Source organism: Petromyzon marinus (genome assembly GCF_048934315.1).
Source record: "Petromyzon marinus isolate PM22_M1 ecotype Great Lakes invasive population chromosome 80 unlocalized genomic scaffold, UKy_Petmar_22M1.pri1.0 chr80_unloc.1, whole genome shotgun sequence".
In the NCBI taxonomy this organism is placed as follows: Eukaryota; Metazoa; Chordata; class Hyperoartia; order Petromyzontiformes; family Petromyzontidae; genus Petromyzon; species Petromyzon marinus.
The window spans coordinates 669,631-683,187 of record NW_027422629.1 but is presented as its reverse complement, the minus strand read 5'-3'; the positions used below and the strand labels follow the sequence as shown (position 1 = coordinate 683,187).

The 13,557-nt window shown below is 48.7% G+C and overlaps 1 protein-coding gene and 1 pseudogene across 1 annotated transcript in view; both read left to right on the top strand.

Moving 5' to 3' along the window:
• LOC142908324 (NADH dehydrogenase [ubiquinone] iron-sulfur protein 2, mitochondrial-like) overlaps positions 1-186 on the top strand; it is a 31,054-nt gene extending 30,868 nt beyond the window's left edge. Inside the window, exon 6 of the mRNA XM_076058871.1 lies at positions 1-186. This exon is cut by the window's left edge and continues 1,340 nt beyond it. The gene's annotated coding sequence lies outside the window, so the exon portion shown is untranslated.
• Positions 187-8,479: 8,293 nt separating this feature from the next.
• Positions 8,480-13,557, top strand: part of LOC142908329 (solute carrier family 25 member 35-like) — a 67,576-nt pseudogene continuing 62,498 nt past the window's right edge.

Here is a 13,557-nt window from a genome sequence, read left to right as displayed (position 1 = left end):
TGTGTGTCAGTGTGTGTGTGTGTGTCAGTGTGTGTGTGTGTCAGTGTGTGTGTCAGTGTGTGTGTCAGTGTGTGTGTGTGTTTTGCCGGCCATTTTCTGTACACTGCTGGATGTTACAGTGGTCGACCATTAAAGAGTTCTGGGGGGGGGGGTCACCCCCCCCCCTCCTCCCCTGTGTGAACGCGAGGTGGTGAACTACGTTGGTTCTTGTGTGTGTGTCAGTGTGTGTGTGTCAGTGTGTATGTGTGTGTGTCAGTGTGTGTCAGTGTGTGTGTGTCAGTGTGTGTGTGTGTGTCAGTGTGTGTCAGTGTGTGTGTGTCAGTGTGTGTGTGTGTCAGTGTGTGTGTGTGTGTCAGTGTGTGTGTCAGTGTGTGTCAGTGTGTGTGTGTGTCAGTGTGTGTGTGTCTGTGTGTCAGTGTGTGTGTGTCAGTGTGTCAGTGTGTGTGTCTCACCGTGTCAGTGTGTGTGTGTGTCTCACCGTGTGTGTGTGTGCGGGCAAGGCTGCGATGGCTGGGTCATGTAGCCCGCATGCCCAGCCACCGCATGCCGAAACAGCTTTTGTTCGGCCGGATTGAGGGGGCTAAGCGGGCGCGGCACGGGCTAGAGAAGAGATGGAGTGATGTGGTACAGGAGGACGTGGAGCTGAGTGGACTTGCCGATGACTGGTACCAGCGGTGTCAAGATCGGCCTCTGTGGAGGAGGCTCGTGAAGGACGCTACTGGGCAGTTGGAGGCAGTCGCCCTCCAACAACAACGGAGGGCGGAGGAGCGACGCTCACAACAACGAGCGGAGTGCCGGGTGGCTAAAGCACAGCAGGTTGGCACAGTAGGGGGCACAGGTGGTGCATCAGCCAGTCATCTCAGTCAGTCGACCCGTGGCACCTGGGTCTGCCCCGTGACCTCCTGCCAGCGGGCGTTCGACACTTCACGTGGCCTCAGGGTGCACATAGCCTGGCACAAGCGTCGTGGTGACGTCACCGCCACTTAGTGGCGAATGGTGGTTGTTGTTGTTGTGTGTTTGTGTATGTGTGTTTGTGTGTGTGTGTCTCAGTGTGCTCATGACCGGCTCCGGTTTAACGGCAGAGGTCTCATTCCGAATCAGTCGAGCGGCAATATCTTTTCATCGGTTGCGTAACGCTGTGTGGAAGCTACCTGGTCTGTCGCTCCGCACTAAGCTTCAGGTCTTCTCGGCCACGGTCATTCCCTCCCTTCTCTACGCTTGCGAAACGTGGACCCCCCCCTAATGGAACATTTAGGCTGGCCTGCCTACGATTAATCCTGGGTTTAACCAGGCTGGATTGTGTGAGGAGCTCATAAATCCTTGAAAGATCTGGGCAAAGTCCCATCGGTGAGCTCCTCTGGCAGGCAAGGCTGCGTTGGCTGGGTCATGTAGCCCGCATGCCCAGCCACCGCATGCCAAAACAGCTTTTGTTCGGCCGGATCGAGGGGGCTAAACGGGCGCGGCAAGGGCTAGAGAAGAGATGGAGTGACGTGGTCCATGAAGTGGAGCTGAGTGGACTTGCCGATGACTGTTACCAGCGGTGTCAAGATCGGCCTCTGTGGAGGAGGCTCGTGAAGGATGCTGCTGGGCAGTTGGAGGCAGTCGCCCTCCAACAACAACGGAGGGCGGAGGAGCGACGCTCACAACAACGAGCGGAGCGCCGGGCGGCTAAAGCACAGCAGGTTGGCACAGTAGGGGGCACAGGTGGTGCATCAGCCAGTCATCTCGGTCAGTCGATCCGTGGCACCTGCTGGGTCTGCCCCGTGACCTCCTGCCAGCGGGCGTTCGACACTTCACGTGGTAGCCTCATTGTGCACATAGCCTGGCACAAGCGTCGTGGTGACGTCACCGCCACTTAGTGGCGAATGGCGGTTGTTGCGTGTATTTAGTGACAAAAATAGACAAAGATCCCCCGTGTAGCCTCTAACAGGCTGCAGGGGCAAGTGCTGTTAGCAGGCACCTCACACACAGACACAGACAAAGATCCCCCGTGTAGCCTCTAACAGGCTGCAGGGGCAAGTGCTGTTAGGTAGCACCTCACGCAGACACATACAAAGATCCCCCGTGTAGCCTGTAACAGACTGTCAGGGCAAGTGCTGTTAGCTAGCACCTCACACACAGACAAAGATCCCCCGTGTAGCCTCTAACAGACTGCAGGGGCAAGTGCTGTTGGTAGCGAGTAGCAGCAGCAACCTATGAAGGCTACCGGCACTGTGGCACACACAGAGGGGGGTGGCTGGCCAGCACCACGCCCGGCCGCCTTTGTCTCTCCCCCAGTGCTAGCGATGTTCACTGCACACCGCTACACCAGCAGCTAATTTGAGGCCGAGTCGACCTAGGGGGAGGGCCCAGGGACCGCTTGAGATAACCGTCACTGGGTGGTGTGGATGGCCGTGAGCGGGAATCGAAGCCGGGTCCTCCGGGTCCGTAGCGTAGCGTGGCGCTAACCACTACACCCACCGCTCCCTACTCTGTTGTGACAAACACACACTTGGCAAACGAGATTTGGCGCTTTCGTGATTAAAGGAATTGCACTCAAAGTCACGTGTAGAAAGAATGCTTGTGTCGCAGCGGAAGCGGCCCATGCTGTTATTGAATTCATTAATTTATCTTCTTTGGTTTCTTTCGGTAAAGTCGCCACCACGTAGAATGAGAATAAAATAATAAATTGATAAAATAACACGATAATATTCTCGCGACGTTTCGGCTACAACACAAGCGGCCTTCATCAGGTGAAGGGGGGTGAGACTGTCTGGTAGGACAGCGCTGGAGTGAAAGAGCCACGTTCAGATCGCGGCCTTTAAGCCTCAAATTTCAGCACCACGGATAGCTACGGGCCCCGTTCAGACGGACGAGTTCGTCCATGGTCGGAACAGAGGAGGGGGAGAGAGACAGCTTAGAGTCCGCGGCATCTCTTCAGAAAGGTGAGAGACTCGATTAGTTGAGCCTTCTTATCCCGAAGTCTGTTGAATGATCTTAAGGATGTGTGGAATCCCTACCCCGTAGAGGCGGTTAAATTTCGATTTAAAGCTTTCATGACTGCAATGATTAATCTTCTTTGGTTCTTTCGGTAAAGTCACCACGTAGAATGAGAATAAAATAATAAATTGATAAAATAAAATAACACGATAATATTCTCACGACGTTTCGGCCACAACACAAGCGGCCTTCATCAGGTGAAGGGACGAGACTGTCTGGTAGGACAGCGCTGGAGTGAAAAAAGCCACGTTCAGATCAAAGCGCCTTGACAAAGGAATTAGCGTAGAATTTAGCATTGAAATGACTGAGTGATTAGCTTGTGACTGGTCACAGAAATAGCTTTGTTAAAGTTAAAGCATACACATCCGCAGAGGCACCCCTTGACAAAGGAATTAGCATAGAATTTAGCATTGAAATAGCTAAGTTAAAGCATTTCAATGCTAAATTCTACGCTAATTCCTTTGTCAAGGGGTGCCTCTGTGGATGTGTATGCTTTAACTTTAACATAGCCATTTCGGTGACCAGTCACAAGCTAATCACTCAGCCATTTCAATGCTAAATTCTACGCTAATTCCTTTGTCAAGGCGCTTTGTTATCTTCTCACACAGCTTAAAGGTCGTGATCTGAACGTGGCTTTTTTCACTCCAGCGCTGTCCTACCAGACAGTCTCGTCCCCTTCACCTGATGAAGGCTGCTTGTGTTGTGGCCGAAACGTCGTGTGAGAATATTCTTGTGTTATTTTATTTTATCAATTTATTATTTTATTCTCATTCTACGTGGTGGTGACTTTACCGAAAGAACCAAAGAAGATGAATCCTTGCAGTCACGAAAGCTTTGAATCGAAATTTATTAATTTACCTTTCTACGTGGTGGTGACTTTACCGAAAGAACCACCACGTAGATAGGGAAGCGATAAAATAATAAAGAAAATATAAAACTATAAAATTCTCACGACGTTTTGACTGCAACGCAAGCAGCAATCGTCATCAGGTGTGAAAACCACAGCGAGAAAAATTGAGAATATTTTTTTTTACAAATTTTCTTGCTGTGGTTTTTACACCTTGATTATGATGATGATGATTGCTTGTGTTGCAGTCGAAACGTGAGAATTTTATTGTTTTATATTTTTATTATTTTATTGTTTCCCTTCTACGTGACTTTACCGAAAGAACCAAGAATAATAATTGTATTGTTTTACAATAATTTTATTGTTTTATATTTTTATTATTTTATTGTTTCCCTATCTACATGGTGGTGACTTTACTGAAAGAACCAAGAATAATAATTGTATTGTTTTACAATAATTTTATTGTTTTATATTTTTATTATTTTATTGTTTCCCTATCTACGTGGTGGTGACTTTACCGAAAGAACCAAGAATAATTATTTTATTGTTTTACAATCATTTTATTGTTTAATATTTTTATTATTTTATTGTTTCCCTATCTACGTGGTGGTGACTTTACCGAAAGAACCAAGAATAATAATTGTATTGTTTTACAATAATTTTATTGTTTTATATTTTTTATTATTTTATTGTTTCCCTATCTACGTGGTGGTGACTTTACCGAAAGAACCAAGAATAATTATTTTATTGTTTTACAATAATTTTATTGTTTAATATTTTTATTATTTTATTGTTTCCCTATCTACGTGGTGGTGACTTTACCGAAAGAACCAAGAATAATAATTGTATTGTTTTACAATAATTTTATTGTTTTATATTTTTATTATTTTATTGTTTCCCTATCTACGTGGTGGTGACTTTACCGAAAGAACCAAGAATAATAATTTTATTGTTTTACAATAATTTTATTGTTTTATATTTTTATTATTTTATTGTTTCCCTATCTTACGTGGTGGTGACTTTACCGAAAGAACCAAGAATAATAATTTTATTGTTTTACAATAATTTTATTGTTTTATATTTGTATTATTTTATTGTTTCCCTATCTACGTGGTGGTGACTTTACCGAAAGAACCAAGAATAATAATTGTATTGTTTTACAATAATTTTATTGTTTTATATTTGTATTATTTTATTGTTTCCCTATCTACGTGGTGGTGACTTTACCGAAAGAACCAAGAATAATAATTTTATTGTTTTACAATAATTTTATTGTTTTATATTTGTATTATTTTATTGTTTCCCTATCTACGTGGTGGTGACTTTACCGAAAGAACCAAGAATAATAATTTTATTGTTTTATAATAATTTTATTGTTTTATATTTGTATTATTTTATTGTTTCCCTATCTACGTGGTGGTGACTTTACCGAAAGAACCAAGAATAATAATTTTATTGTTTAACAATAATTTTATTGTTTTATATTTTTATTATTTTATTGTTTCCCTTCTACGTGGCAGTGACTTTACCGAAAGAATCAAGAATAATAATTCTATTGTTTTACAATAATTTTATTGTTTTATAGTTTTATTATTTTATTGTTTCCCTTCTACGTGGTGGTGACTTTACCGAAAGAACCAAGAATAATAATTTTATTGTTTTACAATAATTGTATTGTTTTATATTTTTATTATTTTATTGTTTCCCTATCTATGTGGTGGTGACTTTACCAAAAGAACCAAGAATAATAATTTTATTGTTTTACAATAATTTTATTGTTTTATATTTTTATAATTTTATTGTTTCCCTATCTACGTGGCGGTGACTTTACCGTAAGAACCAAGAATAATAATTTTATTGTTTTACAATAATTTTATTGTTTAATATTTTTATTATTTTATTGTTTCCCTATCTACGTGGCGGTGACTTTACCGAAAGAACCAAGAATAATAATTTTATTGTTTTACAATAATTTTATTGTTTTATATTTTTATTATTTTATTGTTTCCCTATCTATGTGGTGGTGACTTTAACCGAAAGAACCAAGAATATGAATCCCTGCAGTCACGACAGCTTTGAATCCAAATTTAACCAAAGAGTACACACCTGACACACAACACACACGCTGACTCAGGATCAACATCTTCGCCGGTCAGAAACGTTCAGCCTGGCCCTGCCTACGATCCATCCTGGGTATAAACCCGCAGGCTGCGTTGTGTGAGGAGCTCACAAATCCTTGAGCCACGTGGCCACGTGCATACCCAGCCACCGTGGAGGCAAAGAACCAGGGGAGAGCCCGGATTAAATTTCACACAGCGACCATCAAGGGGAGAGAAGACGCAGACTCCAAATACACAGCAGAAGCAGCAGGTATCGTCAGGGTCGGGATCGAACCCACGATCTCCTGCACACCAGGCGAGGTAGTCAACATCTAGTCCACCGTGATGATGATGATAGAGAGACGCAGACTTCAAATATACAGCAGCAGCAGGCATTGTCAGGGTCGGGATCGATCCCACGATCTCCTGTACACCAGGTAAGGTAGTCAACATCTCCTAGCCACCGTGATGATGATGATGATGAGAGAGAGACGCAGACTTCAAATATACAGCAGCAGCAGCAGGCATCGTCAGGGTCGGGATCGATCCCACGATCTCCTGCACACCAGGCGAGATAGTCAACATCTCCTAGCCACCGTTATCATGATGAGAGAGAGACGCAGACTCCAAATCTACAGCAGCAGCAGCAGGCATCGTCAGGGTCGGGATCGAACCCACGATCTCCTGTACACCAGGTAAGGTAGTCAACATCTCATAGTCCACCGTGGTGATGATGATGAGAGAGAGACGCAGACTTCAAATCTACAGCAGCAGCAGCAGGCATCGTCAGGGTCGGGATCGAACCCACGATCTCCTGCACACCCGGCGAGGTAGTCAACATCTCCTAGCCCACCGTGATGATGATGAGAGACGCAGACTTCAAATATACAGCAGCAGCAGCACGCATCGTCAGGGTCGGGATCGAACCCACGATCTCCTGCACACCAGGCGAGGTAGTCAACATCTCCTAGTCCACCGTGATGATGATGATGAGAGAGACACAGACCTCCTGTAGACCAGGCGAGGTAGTCAACATCTCCTAGTCCACCGTGGTGATGATGATGAGAGACACAGACCTCCTGTATACCGGGCGAGGTAGTCAACATCTCATAGTCCACCGTGATGATGATGATGATGAGAGAGAGAGACACAGACCTCCTGTATACCGGGCGAGGTAGTCAACATCTCATAGTCCACCGTGATGATGATGATGATGAGAGAGAGAGACACAGACCTCCTGTATACCAGGCGAGGTAGTCAACATCTCCTAGTCCACCGTGGTGATGATGATGAGAGACACATACCTCCTGTATACCAGGCGAGGTAGTCAACATCTCATAGTCCACCGTGATGATGATGATGAGAGAGAGAGAGAGAGACGCAGACTCCACAAATACACAGCGGCAGGCGTCTGTTGCCCACGCGAAATGAAGGACGTGGGGCAGGCGCTCCAAATCGAGGGCAAGCACATTTAGAGCGGTCAATCTGTGAAAGCCAAGAGCACGTGGCGCCACACACAGTAATCCTCAACAGAGTCGCCATTAACCACGTGACTGGTGCACAAGTCCGGATCGTCAATGACAGTTTCTCTTGAGGCCGATTCTTCGACCGATAAACCATGTTCGTGTTTGACAATGACCTTGGCATTTCGCTATTGGAATATCGATTTAATCCTAAAGTGGTACGTCTTTGCCATCCACTTACATCGGCATCTTACACCCATCATCTGCACTGTATGTGTGTACAGTATACGTACTGTACTTGTCACCACTGTACAACTCACAGTGTGTTCTTGTCTCGATAGCATTGTGGGTGGTGGGAGGGGGACAGAGAGTCACGTGGGGGGGGAGGGGTGGGGGGGGAGTCACGTGGGTGGTGGGAGGGGGTGGAGTCACGTGGGTGGTGGGAGGGGGACAGAGAGACACGTGGGGGGGAGGGGGGAGTCACGTGGGTGGTGGGAGGGGGTGGAGTCACGTGGGTGGTGGGAGGGGGACAGAGAGTCACGTGGGGGGGGAGGGGGGGGGGAGTCACGTGGGTGGTGGGAGGGACAGAGAGACACGGTGGGGGGGGGGGGAGTCACGTGGGTGGTGGGAGGGGGTGGAGTCACGTGGGTGGTGGGAGGGGGACAGAGAGGGGGGTGGGAGTCACGTGGGTGGTGGGAGGGACAGAGAGACACGGGGGGAGGGGGGAGTCACGTGGGTGGTGGGAGGGGGACAGAGAGACACGGGGGGTGGGGTGGGGAGTCACGTGGGTGGTGGGAGGGGGACAGAGACACGGGGGGGGGGAGAGTCACGTGGGTGGTGGGAGGGGGACAGAGAGACACGGGGGGAGGGTGGGGGGGAGTCACGTGGGTGGTGGGAGGGGGACAGAGAGACACGGGGGGGGTCACGTGGGTGGTGGGAGGGGGTGGAGTCACGTGGGTGGTGGGAGGGGGACAGAGAGGGGGGTGGGAGTCACGTGGGTGGTGGGAGGGGGACAGAGAGACACGGGGGGAGGTCACGTGGGTGGTGGGAGGGGGACAGAGACACGGGGGGGGAGGGGGGAGGGGCACAGCCGAGGTGACAGACCGGTGGCGAGAGAGAGACGGAGACACGGAACAGAGAGAGAGAGGAGACAGAGAGTGGGTGGGTGGTGAGTGGGTGAGTGGTGAGTGAGTGAGTGGGTGGTGAGTGAGTGGGTGGTGAGTGGGTGGTGAGTGGTGAGCGAGTGTATGATTGAGTGGTGAGTGAGTGATTGAGTGGTGAGTGAGTGAGTGGTGAGTGGGTGGTGAGTGGGTGAGTGGTGAGGGAGTGAGTGGGTGAGTGGTAAGTGAGTGAGTGGTGAGTGAGTGAGTGGTGAGTGAGTGGTTAGTGAGTGGTGAGTGAGCCAGTGTATGATTGAGTGGTGAGTGAGTGAGTGGTGAGTGAGTGAGTGTATAATTGAGTGGTGAGTGAGTGAGTGGTGAGTGAGTGAGTGTATAATTGAGTGGTGAGTGAGTGAGTGGTGAGTGTATGATTGAGTGGTGAGTGAGTGAGTAGTGAGTGAGTGAGTGGTGAGCGAGTGGTGAGTGAGTGGTGAGTGAGTGGTGAGTGAGTGAGTGAGCAAGTGGTGAGTGAGTAGTGAGTGCGTGTATGATTGAGTGGTGAGTGGTGAGTGAGTGGTGAGTGGTGAGCGAGTGTATGATTGAGTTGTGAGTGAGTGAGCGAGTGTATGATTGAGTGGTGAGCGAGTGAGTGGTGAGCGAGTGAGTGTCCGAGTGGTGAGCGAGTGGTGAGTGAGTGAGCCAGTGTATGATTGAGTGAGAGTGTGAGTGAGTGAGTGGGTGAGTGAGTGAGCGAGTGGTGAGTGAATGAGTGAGCCGGTGAGTGAGTGGTGAGTGAGTGTGAGTGGGTGAGTGAGTGGTGAGTGAGTGTATGATTGAGTGGTGAGTGAGTGGTGAGCGATGGACTTCCTGCTGGGAGGAATCTCAGCCAGTGTTGCGTGCCTGGTAACCAACCCGCTGGATGTGGTGAAGACTCGCATGCAGGTTCAGGGCGAGCTCAAGGCGCGGGGCACGTACCAGGTACTCACTCACGTACCAGGTACTCACGTACCAGGTACTCACGTACCAGGTACTCACGTACCAGGTACTCACGTACCAGGTACTCACGTACCAGGTACTCACTCACGTACCAGGTACTCACGTACCAGGTACTCACTCACGTACCAGGTACTCACTCACGTACCAGGTACTCACGTACCAGGCACTCACGTACCAGGCACTCACGTACCAGGTACTCACTCACGTACCAGGTACTCACTCACGTACCAGGTACTCACGTACCAGGTACTCACGTACCAGGTACTCACTCACCAGGTACTCACTCACCAGGTACTCACGTACCAGGTACTCACTTACCAGGTACTCACTCACCAGGTACTCACTCACCAGGTACTCACGTACCAGGTACTCACGTACCAGGTACTCACGTACCAGGTACTCACACACACACTGATACACACACTCACTCACCGATACTCACACTCACTGATACTCACACTCACACACTGATACACCAATACTCACAACCCGCTGGATGTGGTTAAGACTCGCATGCAGGTTCAGGGCGAGCTCAAGGCGCGGGGCACATACCAGGTACTCACTCACGTACCAGGTACTCACTCACGTACCAGGTACTCACGTACCAGGTACTCACTCACGTACCAGGTACTCACTCACGTACCAGGTACTCACGTACCAGGTACTCACTCACGTACCAGGTACTCACTCACGTACCAGGTACTCACGTACCAGGTACTCACTCACGTACCAGGTACTCACGTACCAGGTACTCACTCACGTACCAGGTACTCACTCACGTACCAGGTACTCACTCACGTACCAGGTACTCACGTACCAGGTACTCACTCACGTACCAGGTACTCACTCACGTACCAGGTACTCACGTACCAGGTACTCACGTACCAGGTACTCACAACGATACTCACACACCGATACTTACACTCACACACTGATACACCAATACTCACACTCACCGATACTCACACACCAATACTCACACTCACTGATACTCACACTCACACACTGATACACCGATACTCACACACTCACTGATACTCACACACCGATACTCACACTCACCGATACTCACACTCACACACTGATACACCGATACTCACAACCGCTGGATGTGGTGAAGACTCGCATGCAGGTTCAGGGCGAGCTCAAGGCGCGGGGCACATACCAGGTACTCACTCACGTACCAGGTACTCACTCACGTACCAGGTACTCACGTACCAGGTACTCACTCACGTACCAGGTACTCACTCACGTACCAGGCACTCACGTACCAGGCACTCACGTACCAGGTACTCACGTACCAGGTACTCACTCACGTACCAGGTACTCACTCACGTACCAGGTACTCACTCACCGATACTCACACTCACACACTGATACTCACACACTGATACACCAATACTCACACTCACCGATACTCACACACCAATACTCACACTCACTGATACTCACACTCACACACTGATACACCGATACTCACACACTCACTGATACTCACACACCGATACTCACACTCACTGATACTCACACTCACACACTGATACACCGATACTCACAACCGCTGGATGTGGTGAAGACTCGCATGCAGGTACAGGGCGAGCTCAAGGCGCGGGGCACATACCAGGTACTCACTCACGTACCAGGTACTCACTCACGTACCAGGTACTCACTCACGTACCAGGTACTCACGTACCAGGTACTCACGTACCAGGTACTCACGTACCAGGTACTCACGTACCAGGTACTCACTCACGTACCAGGTACTCACTCACGTACCAGATACTCACGTACCAGGTACTCACTCACGTACCAGGTACTCACTCACATACCAGGTACTCACTCACGTACCAGGTACTCACTCACGTACCAGGTACTCACGTACCAGGTACTCACTCACGTACCAGGTACTCACTCAACGATACTCACACACACACTGATACACACACTCACTCACCGATACACCGATACTCACACACTGATACTCACACTCACACACTGATACACCGATACTCACAACCCGCTGGATGTGGTGAAGACTCGCATGCAGGTACAGGGCGAGCTCAAGGCGCGGGGCACATACCAGGTACTCACTCACGTACCAGGTACTCACTCACGTACCAGGTACTCACTCACGTACCAGGTACTCACGTACCAGGTACTCACGTACCAGGTACTCACGTACCAGGTACTCACACTCACACACTGATCCTCACACACTGATACTCACACTCACACACTGATACTCACACACTGATACTCACACACTGATACTCACACTCACACACTGATACTCACACACCGATACTCACACACTGATACACTCACACACTGATACTCACACTCACACACTGATACTCACACACTGATACTCACAGACTGATACTCACAGACTGATACTCACACACTGATACTCACACTCACACACCGATACTCACACACTGATACTCACACACTGATACTCACACACCGATACTCACACACTGATACTCACACTCACACACCGATACTCACACACTGATACTCACACTCACACACCGATACTCACACTCACACACCGATACTCACACACTGATACTCACACTCTGATACTCAGACACCGATACTCACACACTGATACTCACACTCACACACTGATACTCACACTCACACACCGATACTCACACTTACACACTGATGCTCACACTCACACACTGATACTCACACTCACACACCGATACTCACACACTGATACTCACACTCACACACTGATACTCACACACTGATACTCACACTCACACACTGATACTCACACACCGATACTCACACACTGATACTCACACTCACACACTGATACTCACACACCGATACTCACACACTGATACTCACACTCACACACTGATACTCACACACTGATACTCACACACTGATACTCACACACTGATACTCACACTCACACACGATACTCACACACTGATACTCACACACTGATACTCACAGACTGATACTCACAGACTGATACTCACACACTGATACTCACACTCACACACCGATACTCACACACTGATACTCACACACTGATACTCACACACCGATACTCACACACTGATACTCACACTCACACACCGATACTCACACACTGATACTCACACTCACACACCGATACTCACACTCACACACCGATACTCACACACTGATACTCACACTCTGATACTCAGACACCGATACTCACACACTGATACTCACACTCACACACTGATACTCACACTCACACACCGATACTCACACTTACACACTGATGCTCACACTCACACACTGATACTCACACTCACACACCGATACTCACACACTGATACTCACACTCACACACTGATACTCACACACTGATACTCACACTCACACACTGATACTCACACACCGATACTCACACACTGATACTCACACTCACACACTGATACTCACACACCGATACTCACACACTGATACTCACACTCACACACTGATACTCACACACTGATACTCACACACTGATACTCACACACTGATACTCACACTCACACACGATACTCACACTCACACACTGATACTCACACACTGATACTCACACTGACACACTGATACTCACACACTGATACTCACACTCATACACCGATACTCACACACTGATACTCACACTCACACACCGATACTCACACACTGATACTCACACTGACACACTGATACTCACACTCACACACTAATACGCACACTCACACGCTGATACTCACACACTCACCCACAAACTCACCACACCAACCCACACACACATACAACAACAACCGCCATTCGCCACTAAGTGGCGGTGACGTCACCACGACGCTTGTGCCAGGCCATGTGCACCTTGAGGCCACGTGAAGTGTCGAACGCCCGCTGGCAGGAGGTCACTGGGCAGACCCAGGTGCCACGGGTCGACTGACTGAGATGACTGGCTGATGCACCACCTGTGCCCCCTACTGTGCCAACTCGCTGTGCTTTAGCCACCCGGCGCTCCGCTCGTTGTTGTGAGCGTCGCTCCTCCGCCCTCCGCTGTTGTTGGAGGGCGACTGCCTCCAACTGCC